Raw genomic sequence first — 9,197 nt, forward strand, 5'->3', positions numbered from 1 at the left:
GTAGTGGGGTTGAGCCCTGACTTCATGAATGCTCATAAAAAAAAAAAAGTTCATAAACTAAAATTACCTTTAAAGAAGGTAATGTAATTCTTCAAGCCCATTGATCTCACTTAGATTATTTCATAATAAAACGTTAATAAAAACGACACTTCATAATCATCATAAAAATGTATTCATAATTAAAGTGTAATTTTTGTGGCAAAATTATTTGCCATTAAATGGAGAAATAAAAAAAAAAGAGTGTGCATTCTGATTCACTTTTTTGTTTGTTTGTTTGTTTAGAGGAGTATTGCATATCTTTTCCCCTCTGGACTCTTTGAGAAACGAGCAAGACCTGTTATGAAGGTGAGATTTCATCCAAATTTGAATTGTTATTTTTTTGATAATTTATAACACAGTCAATATGTTCATTATGTTCCTTTCTTTTTGTTTTAGCACCCATAGGAAATATTCCCAAAACAGACAGGTATGTAAAAGCTGCCTTTTAACTCTTTCTGTGCTCTTTGACACCAAATATAAGCATGCTGATATCTGGTAATGAACTACTTGTGCCTTGTTCTCTCTTTTAGCTATCCAGTGGGATGCAAAAGGATGCCCTTTTCACTTTCTGTTCTACACAGGGAAACAGTCCTACTATTCTCTCTTGCATGTAAGTTCATTCTCATGTTAAATGCTTACAACAGGCAAAACCAGAGTGTTCTAGATGATATTTGAATTATAGGTGTTTATATACAATAGGTACCATATACTGTAGATTGTGGGATAATTAATTTATTTGTTGGTATTGGTTGATATTTAATACTTGATTTAGATACATGCTAATTTCCTCTATTTTTACATTTAATTTCAAGATTTTAGTCTCACTTTAAAAACACTAATAATTTAATTAATAACACTGTTAAACACTGTTAAATGTAGACTAACAAATCTTAAAATTAAAATCCATTTTTCATCGTGTATAATAATCATAGCTTAATTTTCTTTAAGATGACTGATCTTAGTTTTTAGTGGGGGTTTTTTCTAATTTATTTAGACAAAAATAGTGTATAATTTTAAAATCAATCATTTAGTGGCTGTTAATATATATATTTTTAATAGTTTGTATATGATGTACCACAATTTTGGTGGCTGAAGATGAATTTTCAGTTTTTGGAAGGCCAAATTCAATGACCAAATGGTGAAATTTAATTAGCGATTCTCTGATGGCATGTTTAATTGTGTCTATTTCATGCACACAACTTAGAAAAGCTACAGCAGGAACTCATGCCATCTCTTTGTGGATGCTAGGGGATGAGTTGAAAATATTGATTTGGTTATTGAATATTGATTTGAACTTTTAGTCTATGCTGTTTTGAGCTGATGCCTGAACAAAACTTAATCAATCTTTATTTGCAGTGCGCCTATCATCCAATATTCACAATTTTGTGATTTGTTACTTTTGATATGAAACAAAGCCTGAGCTTTGTCAATTTTATACAAAATTCAAACAATAAATGTCATTTTGATACTTTTAAATATGGCGTGACAAATCACTGTAGCCACCTCAGTTTATGAATCAACTGATCATCTCTTCCTCTTTACTACTAGTTATAGCACAAGATAAATATGAATAAACATCAGAAGGGATGTTGACAGAACCAGTACAGCTCACTAAATTGTATCATGTCTAATGTAATCACTCAAACAGTGTTTCAGCCTTGCAAAGTTGTCGAAAAAAAAAACTCTAGAGAGGAGCATTTTGCTAAATATATGTACTATATTACATATTCATTACATTTTTATTTAGCCTCTTTCTTCATTATTTAATGAATGTGTTTTATTACTTCCACGGTTTAAATTAAATTGGAGTAGAAGCAATTATACCATTAAAACATTTGTATAAAATCTGCTATATGTGCAATTTAATTGTTTATATACAGATATACAGAGTTGGAAATAACTACATGTTATTAATTGATTATTAAGCTTTAATTTTCAGTTTCAGTTTTCGGCTAAATCAGTAAAAAATCATTTTGGTGCATCACAAAATGTATCTGTATCGGCCATAATTTTAATTTTGTTGAACTGGTTTGGGGAGAAATCCTGCTTTGTCTGGTTTGTGATTGAAGGAAGCGAGTGGCACTGAGTGGGTGGGGGCACATCACAGAGAGCTGGGCTAGAGGAGGGGTGCAGACCGAGAGAGCTGGGAAGGGAGGCTGTGACTCGAGTCTCAATCTGATCCCCTAAAAAAAAAATGATCAGAAAAAGATGAACAGATTTATTATGTAGTGACGGTGCAGAAGCTGCCAGTTCCTTTTGCATTCATTAACTGGCCTGAAACACCCCACACTGGTCCCGGGCCTACAGTCCTTATTTTTCAGACCTGCAATATGGCGTCTAGTCCTGCCTATTAGTTGAAAGAGCCTGTCACCTTTATCATAGAAGTATTGTTGTTTGTTTATATTTGAATGTGCCTGTGCAACAGTTGGACAAGCCTAAAAAAAATTTGAGCTAAACAAGCATACTATATGACACTGTTGCTGTCAGATTTATTACCTAATTGGAAATATATTATTTAAACTTAGTTTTGCTGTGTGTTACCAAGATGGCCACAGAATGGACTGACTTTGGCAACAGCAAAGATATTTATACTTAAAAGAAACAATTATTTACTAAAACAAGTCATAAAAGCACAGGCTCATGACATTAGTACTTCCTGCTTTTAGCTGTAGACCCTTCAACCCTGATCTTAACTTGTGTTGATTATACTGTTTTTTTCTACTTAACCTTCGACAAAATGTGCGCTTTGGGAGGAGTGAGTCTGTACAATTTACCCATGATTTGTTGAATACAAGGAGCCTCGGCCAACCAAAAGGCTACATTGAAAGTTCATATTAAAAGCTCAGACGAGGAGCCTCTGTCCCCTCCTAAAGGTATTTGAATTTCTCTGGATTCGTTATGCCGCTGTGATCACGAACGTGAAACGTGCATTCCCCCACTTTTTTTTTCTCCCTCCCCCCTTTCTTTTCTATTACTCCTCCTTTTTTGTGCTGAAAATTGGTTTTTGCCCGATGTTTGCTTTTTTGGCGAGTAGCGGTGGATTATACGCACTCTATCAGGACCGAATTAAACAAACAGCTGTGGGATAATTGAGGGGGAAATGAATTCTCGCACAGGCGTGAGGAAGGTGCCGACGTGAGCTGCATGCCAGCGGCGGGGCCCCGCGTCAGACCCCTGCTCCGCCCCGCTCCAGCACCACCACGCCTGACGGGCACTCCAGGCTCACGGGCGTGATGCCAATTTAGACAAGTGTGCCCGAGGATGCCATCCTGCTCCGCATGGCAGATTCTCCTGTCAGGAGGACGTGCGAGTGTGTGTGTTAGAAAGGAGAGCGAAAGTGCGGGGGGTTATGGCCCAAGTGCTCCCCAATTCAATTTTCCCTCCACACACACACACACAATTAAATTCAGCCAGAGCTGAAGAGAGACAGAGATGAGATCTGCCTTCATAATGGAGACTCTGTCTGTCTGTGTGTGTGTGTGTGTGTGTGTGTTAGAAAGAAGAAAGAAAGTGCGGGGGTTACGGCCCAAGTGCTCCCCAATTCAATTTTCCCTCCACACACACACAATTAAATTCAGCCAAAACTGAAGAGAGAGAGAGATGAGATCTGCCTTCATAATGGAGAGTGTGTGTGTGTGTGTGTGTCGGGGGAATTTTCAAATCCCTGCTTTTGCTTCACTGCATCTTTTCTTTTGAGGGATTCCTGAATATCTATGAAGAACACCTCGTCCTTCATTCTGTGTATTCATTGACTTAGTCAACAGAGACCATGCTCAGAGGATTCTTTCTTTCTTTTTTAGCATTAATTCTGCTTTTGGTATTGAAACTGACCACTTTCCATTTCTCTCTTCTGTTATGCTAGGATGTCTATGAGAAGATTCTGGCGATGGAAAGACACCAGGACAATATGAGAAATAAAGGCCTCTTCACGTCAGAAACCAAACAAATGTGAGCGCTTCAAAACTTCCTGCAAGAAAAAGAAGATGGCAAAAGCACTTTGTCGCAGAGCCAAATGTATTTGTAATATATAGTGCTAGGTATATTAGAATATTAAATTAGGAATCAATCTAGTGAAGAACATTTTTAAAATGCTGATTTTCCCTGAAAGAGATGATTTTGATGGCTTGACTGTGCTCGTTTCCTCACAGATTGCTGACTGGGAGCAGGTGGCTATTAAAAGAGGAAATTGAGGAGTATCTGGTGGAGAACATTTCAGATCATGATGTAAGAACGTGTACATTTCACGAATCCTGTGAAGAGTGTAATTCAGGATGGAAACCCTAGAGGGTAATGTTGGCAAACTAAGCAAGTTATCTTGTTTTGTGTAGTATATGCGGATGATCCAGCTGATGGAGAAGTTGTTGTCTATGCCCTACTGCTCTCTGGAGGAGGAGTTCATTCTGAAGTTCCGCAAACAGCTGGAGGTTCAGTCCAGTAAACACGAGATTCCTGCCCTGCAGTACGACCCACAAGAAGTCGCTTTCAGCATTGGAGATGGTGCGATACTGACATTTCAAATAAACAGGCTGATTAAATATGTTATCAGGATTGTTTTAGTTTTTTGTGTGCGAATACTCTGAATATGCCAATAAGCATCATAAATGTAATCCATGCACCTTTTTCCAAAGTCTGCAGATGTGTTCTTTAGTCAAACCTTAACTTTTTTTATTTGTAGTGTATAGGCCTGATAATTCTGAATCTGTGATTATTTGCGGTAACTGCAGTTATTATGCACTTTAAATTCCAATGATTGCCATCCAAATTATGGAATCTATAAGGAAATAGAAAAGCCATTTTTATGTCACTTTGGTCCAATAGTGCGTTAGATGAGTGCCCAAAATTGAGACACGTGAAAAACATGAAAGGTTAAGGACAAAAATATATTGCTGTTCTAAAATTAACTATTCACAAGACAAACATTATTCAATACTGTCTGTGTGTGTGTGTGTGTGTGTGTGTGTGTGTGTGTGTGTGTGTGTGTGTGTGTGTGTGTGTGTGTGTGTGTGTGTGTGTGTGTGTGTGTGTGTGTGTGTGGTGTGTGTGTGTATCTGTGTGAGCGTGTGCGTCAGGGGGATTTTCAAATCCCTGCTTTTGCTTCACTGCATCTTTTCTTTTGAGGGATTCCTGAATATCTATGAAGAATACCTCGTCCTTCATTCTGTGTGTATTCATTGACTTATTAGTCAACAGAGACCAAGGATTCTTTCTTTCTTTTTTTAGTAGTAATTCTGCTTTTGGTATTGAAACTGACCATTTTCCGTTTCTCTCTTCTGTCATTCTAGGATGTCTATGAGAATATTCTTGCAATAGAAAGACACCCAGGACAAGATGAGAAATAAAGGCCTCTTCACATCAGATACCAAACAAATGTGAGCGCTTCAAAACTGCTTGCAAGAAAAACATTTACAGTTATGCATTTAGTAGATGCTTTTATCTGAAGTGACATTCAAAAGAAGTTTGAAGCAAAAGCAGTCTGTCAAAGAGCCAACAGTATTTGTAATATACAATGCTTGGTGTGTTAGAATATTAACAAGCAATCTAGAAAAGAAACACTTTTTAAATGCTCTTTTTCCCTAAAAGTGGTGAGTTTAACGGATAAACTGTTTGTTTCCTCTCAGATTGCTGACTGGGAGCAGGTGGCTGTTAAAAGAAGAAATAGAGGAGAATCTGGTAGAGAACATTTCTGATCAAGATGTAAGAACTTGCATCTTGTTCGAATCCTGCGAAGAGTGTAATTCAGTATGGAAACACAAGAGGGTGCTGTTGGAAAACTAAGCGAGTTATCTTGTTGTGTAGTACATGCGGTTGATCCAGCTGATGGAGAAGTTGTTGTCTATGCCTTACTGCTCTGGAGAACAGCTGGAGGTTCAGTCCAGTAAATACGAGATTCCTGCCCTGCAGTACGACCCACAAGAAGTCGCTTTCAGCATTGGAGATGGTGCGATACTGACATTTCAAATAAACAGGCTGATTAAATATGTTATCAGGATTGTTTTAGTTTTTTGTGTGCGAATACTCTGAATATGCCAATAAGCATCATAAATGTAATCCATGCACCTTTTTCCAAAGTCTGCAGATGTGTTCTGTAGTCAAACCTTAACTTTTTTTATTTGTAGTGTATAGGCCTGATAATTCTGAATCTGTGATTATTTGCGGTTACTGCAGTTATTATGCACTTTAAATTCCAATGATTGCCATCCAAATTATGGAATCTATAAGGAAATAGAAAAGCCATTTTTATGTCACTTTGGTCCAATAGTGCGTTAGATGAGTGCCCAAAATTGAGACACGTGAAAAACATGAAAGGTTAAGGACAAAAATATATTGCTGTTCTAAAATTAACTATTCACAAGACAAACATTATTCAATTATTGTAATATTCTGGTGGGCTTAGTACCAAAAACCATTGTGAATTAAAAGTGTGATGAAGTGTAATATTTTGGTTTTAATATTATTCTTGTCTTTCACGCCACATCAGTGTTGAGTTAGTATTTTTGTATATAGTATTACAGTATTCATTAATATTTTCATTGAGCTTTTATTTTTATTTTTAGTTATGTGCTATTGTCATGTTAAATTAAGTTATTTTTTTTTATACTTCTAATTTAATTTTAATACTTTATTTTATTTCAGCTTTATTTCAAGTACCGGAAATTATTTATAATAATTTTTGTTTTAGTTACAACACTGGAAATTACCAAAATGATTTGTATGACATTAATTGTCTGACAGTCCTAATGGTGTTCTATGATATGTCAGGTGCATTGTTACATATGATGCGTCTGACTCTATATGAATATATTGTTATATTAGTATCATTGAGATGCTACTATAGTTTTTGTTAATTGGTTTGTATTTTTATGTTTTATTTTCATTTTAAAGTTGTAATAATTTTGTAGTGTTTTTGTCATCTTTAGTAGTTAATTTAATTAAAATTCAGTACCTCAAGTTAAACTAAATTAAAATAAGGAATTTTTCATTGGCAAGTAGCTGAAATATTTTTTTTGTATATATTTATTGCATTTAAAATTTCAAATAACAAAACATTTTATTTTAGTTTGTTATATTATAATAACCCTAATTTATTCATATAATATAATATAATAAGATTTGACAGCTACAGCTGACGAAAGATTTTCAGACATTCTAATCATAATTCTGATCTGTTCCTCACAACATGAGAGAAAGTAAATGATGGCAGCATTTTAATATTTGGGTGAGCTATTCCTTTAAGTCTTGTGTTCCTGTAAGTAAGATCTGAGAGTTAAAGAATTTTTATTCCGCAAGGTTTCCGCCTTCTCACTCTTCTTGCCTTCTCGCCTAAAACTGTGATTCTTCTGTACACACTCACTTAATTCCCACATCACACTAACTTTTCTCCTGCTCTCTCCTTCCCATAGGCAGAAGGAAGACTGCCAAAGCCAGTATCACCCTCAGAGACAGTGGCTCTGGGAACATCACAATCAACGGCAGGAACTACCTCCACTACTTTCCTGTACTATAAAACCGGTGTGTATGAGGGTTGCCTCCGTTATACATCGCATCTTTGTGGAAAGATCCTTATATATATATATATATACACACATACAGGGGTGGTTTCTTCATTAGGGCGATAGGGCGACACAACACCAAAGAGCGAAAGGGGGAGATTTTCTTTTCTATGACATTCAACCACAGCTGTCACTGTTCTGCACTTTTTGTTCTGTTTCTGGATACATAGTCCAATCAGAGTCAAGTCACGTTTTGTGGAGTACCGCCCCTTTTTGGGCAATTTCACTATGGCTGAGAATCGCCCAGGCTGTTCTCACAGACTTCCATACAAACACTTTTTTTCGAGCCGCAGGCACTGCAATGCAATCTCTGAGTTCTGGGAGGGCTAGCACTAACATGCTTTTGTCATCATACGTAACCTTAATTTGTGCAGCAATTGGTGGGGACATTAAGAAATGTGAAGTCAGGACTAGTCTGTATGGGCTGAATAAAGCAAATCAGTATCTCACCAGCAAAGTTTAGATGGATGATGATTGTAATGGAGGTAAAGATGATTACAGTGGCATACCATATATACTGGGACTTTTCTGAAAAATATCTTTCTGACCCTTCAGCACAAATTTCTGTCAGCCCTTTTTTCTGATGGCTCTGATGTTCCAGATCATCTATTCTCACAATTCCAAGACTGTTGTTACTTAGATAAGCAGCTAGACAGAAAAAATCTCTGGTTACTGATGAAACCTCATTTCCCTGAGAAGGGAACGAGATTTTGCGGACAGCGTAAGCTGATGCTTTGGGGAATACCTTTCTCCTCAAATACTGAAGCCTTATTCGTTGGCATTGCATCTCAATGGTGCTCGAATGTGCGAATAGGGGGTGGAAAAGCACCCTATATGAGTGGCATTTCATCAGAATCTTTCGACTAAAGAAAGTTTATGAAATACCTGGGCGTAAGTAACACAGCATAATGCAACATTTTGTTCCCCTCTCAGGGAACCAAGGTTACTTCAGTGGCCGGAGACGTTCCCTTTAGAGAGGGTCTCTTGACGTTGCGGAAAGTGAAAGCTGATGCTTTGGGGAATGTGTACATTCACGCCGTGTTACTGCAAAGGGTGCTCAGCATTAAGCAGATATGACATATAAGCACAACGACACTCAACAGCAATCGCAATGCATGGTACAGCCACTGTACACCAGTACGCATAAGCAGCACATTCCAGACAATACCTTCTCACCGGAGCTAGACATGCAGTTGTGGAGCTGACCGGGAATAGACAGCACATTTACCTGGGGAACTGTGTGAAAGTTGATCAGGCAGCAGCAGCGCCGGTGTCACCAACTACAGAAGTGGTGTTTTTTTTACTAGTGGACCTAGTGGAAACCCGCAGCTTTGAGAGGGAGGGCGGGTCTACTGCACTGCTGTATGTGCATGCACACAATGGTAAGATATAAAGTGGTGAGACGCAGCACTAGAAAACAGCTGTCATAGACAATATCAAAGAAATTGCAACAACAAAAGGCGGCCCAGCGCTTGGTGTACTCTATACGATGACCCCTCATAATACTGCAGCCAGTTAGAAGAATGGGACAAGTGCAGTAAAATCGCATTGTTCAGGGGCTACTGGCCGCTGAAACCCAATTAGGAAACTCCGGTTTACTTGGCGCTT

At 37.5% G+C, this 9,197-nt stretch overlaps 1 pseudogene; it reads left to right on the forward strand.

The window, feature by feature from the left end:
- LOC107596309 (28S ribosomal protein S9, mitochondrial-like) overlaps positions 1–9,197 on the forward strand; it is a 30,617-nt pseudogene that overhangs the window by 11,744 nt on the left and 9,676 nt on the right.

This window comes from Sinocyclocheilus grahami, unplaced genomic scaffold (assembly GCF_001515645.1).
Source record: "Sinocyclocheilus grahami isolate Dianchi unplaced genomic scaffold, SAMN03320097.WGS_v1.1 scaffold217.1, whole genome shotgun sequence".
NCBI lineage: Eukaryota > Metazoa > Chordata > Actinopteri > Cypriniformes > Cyprinidae > Sinocyclocheilus > Sinocyclocheilus grahami.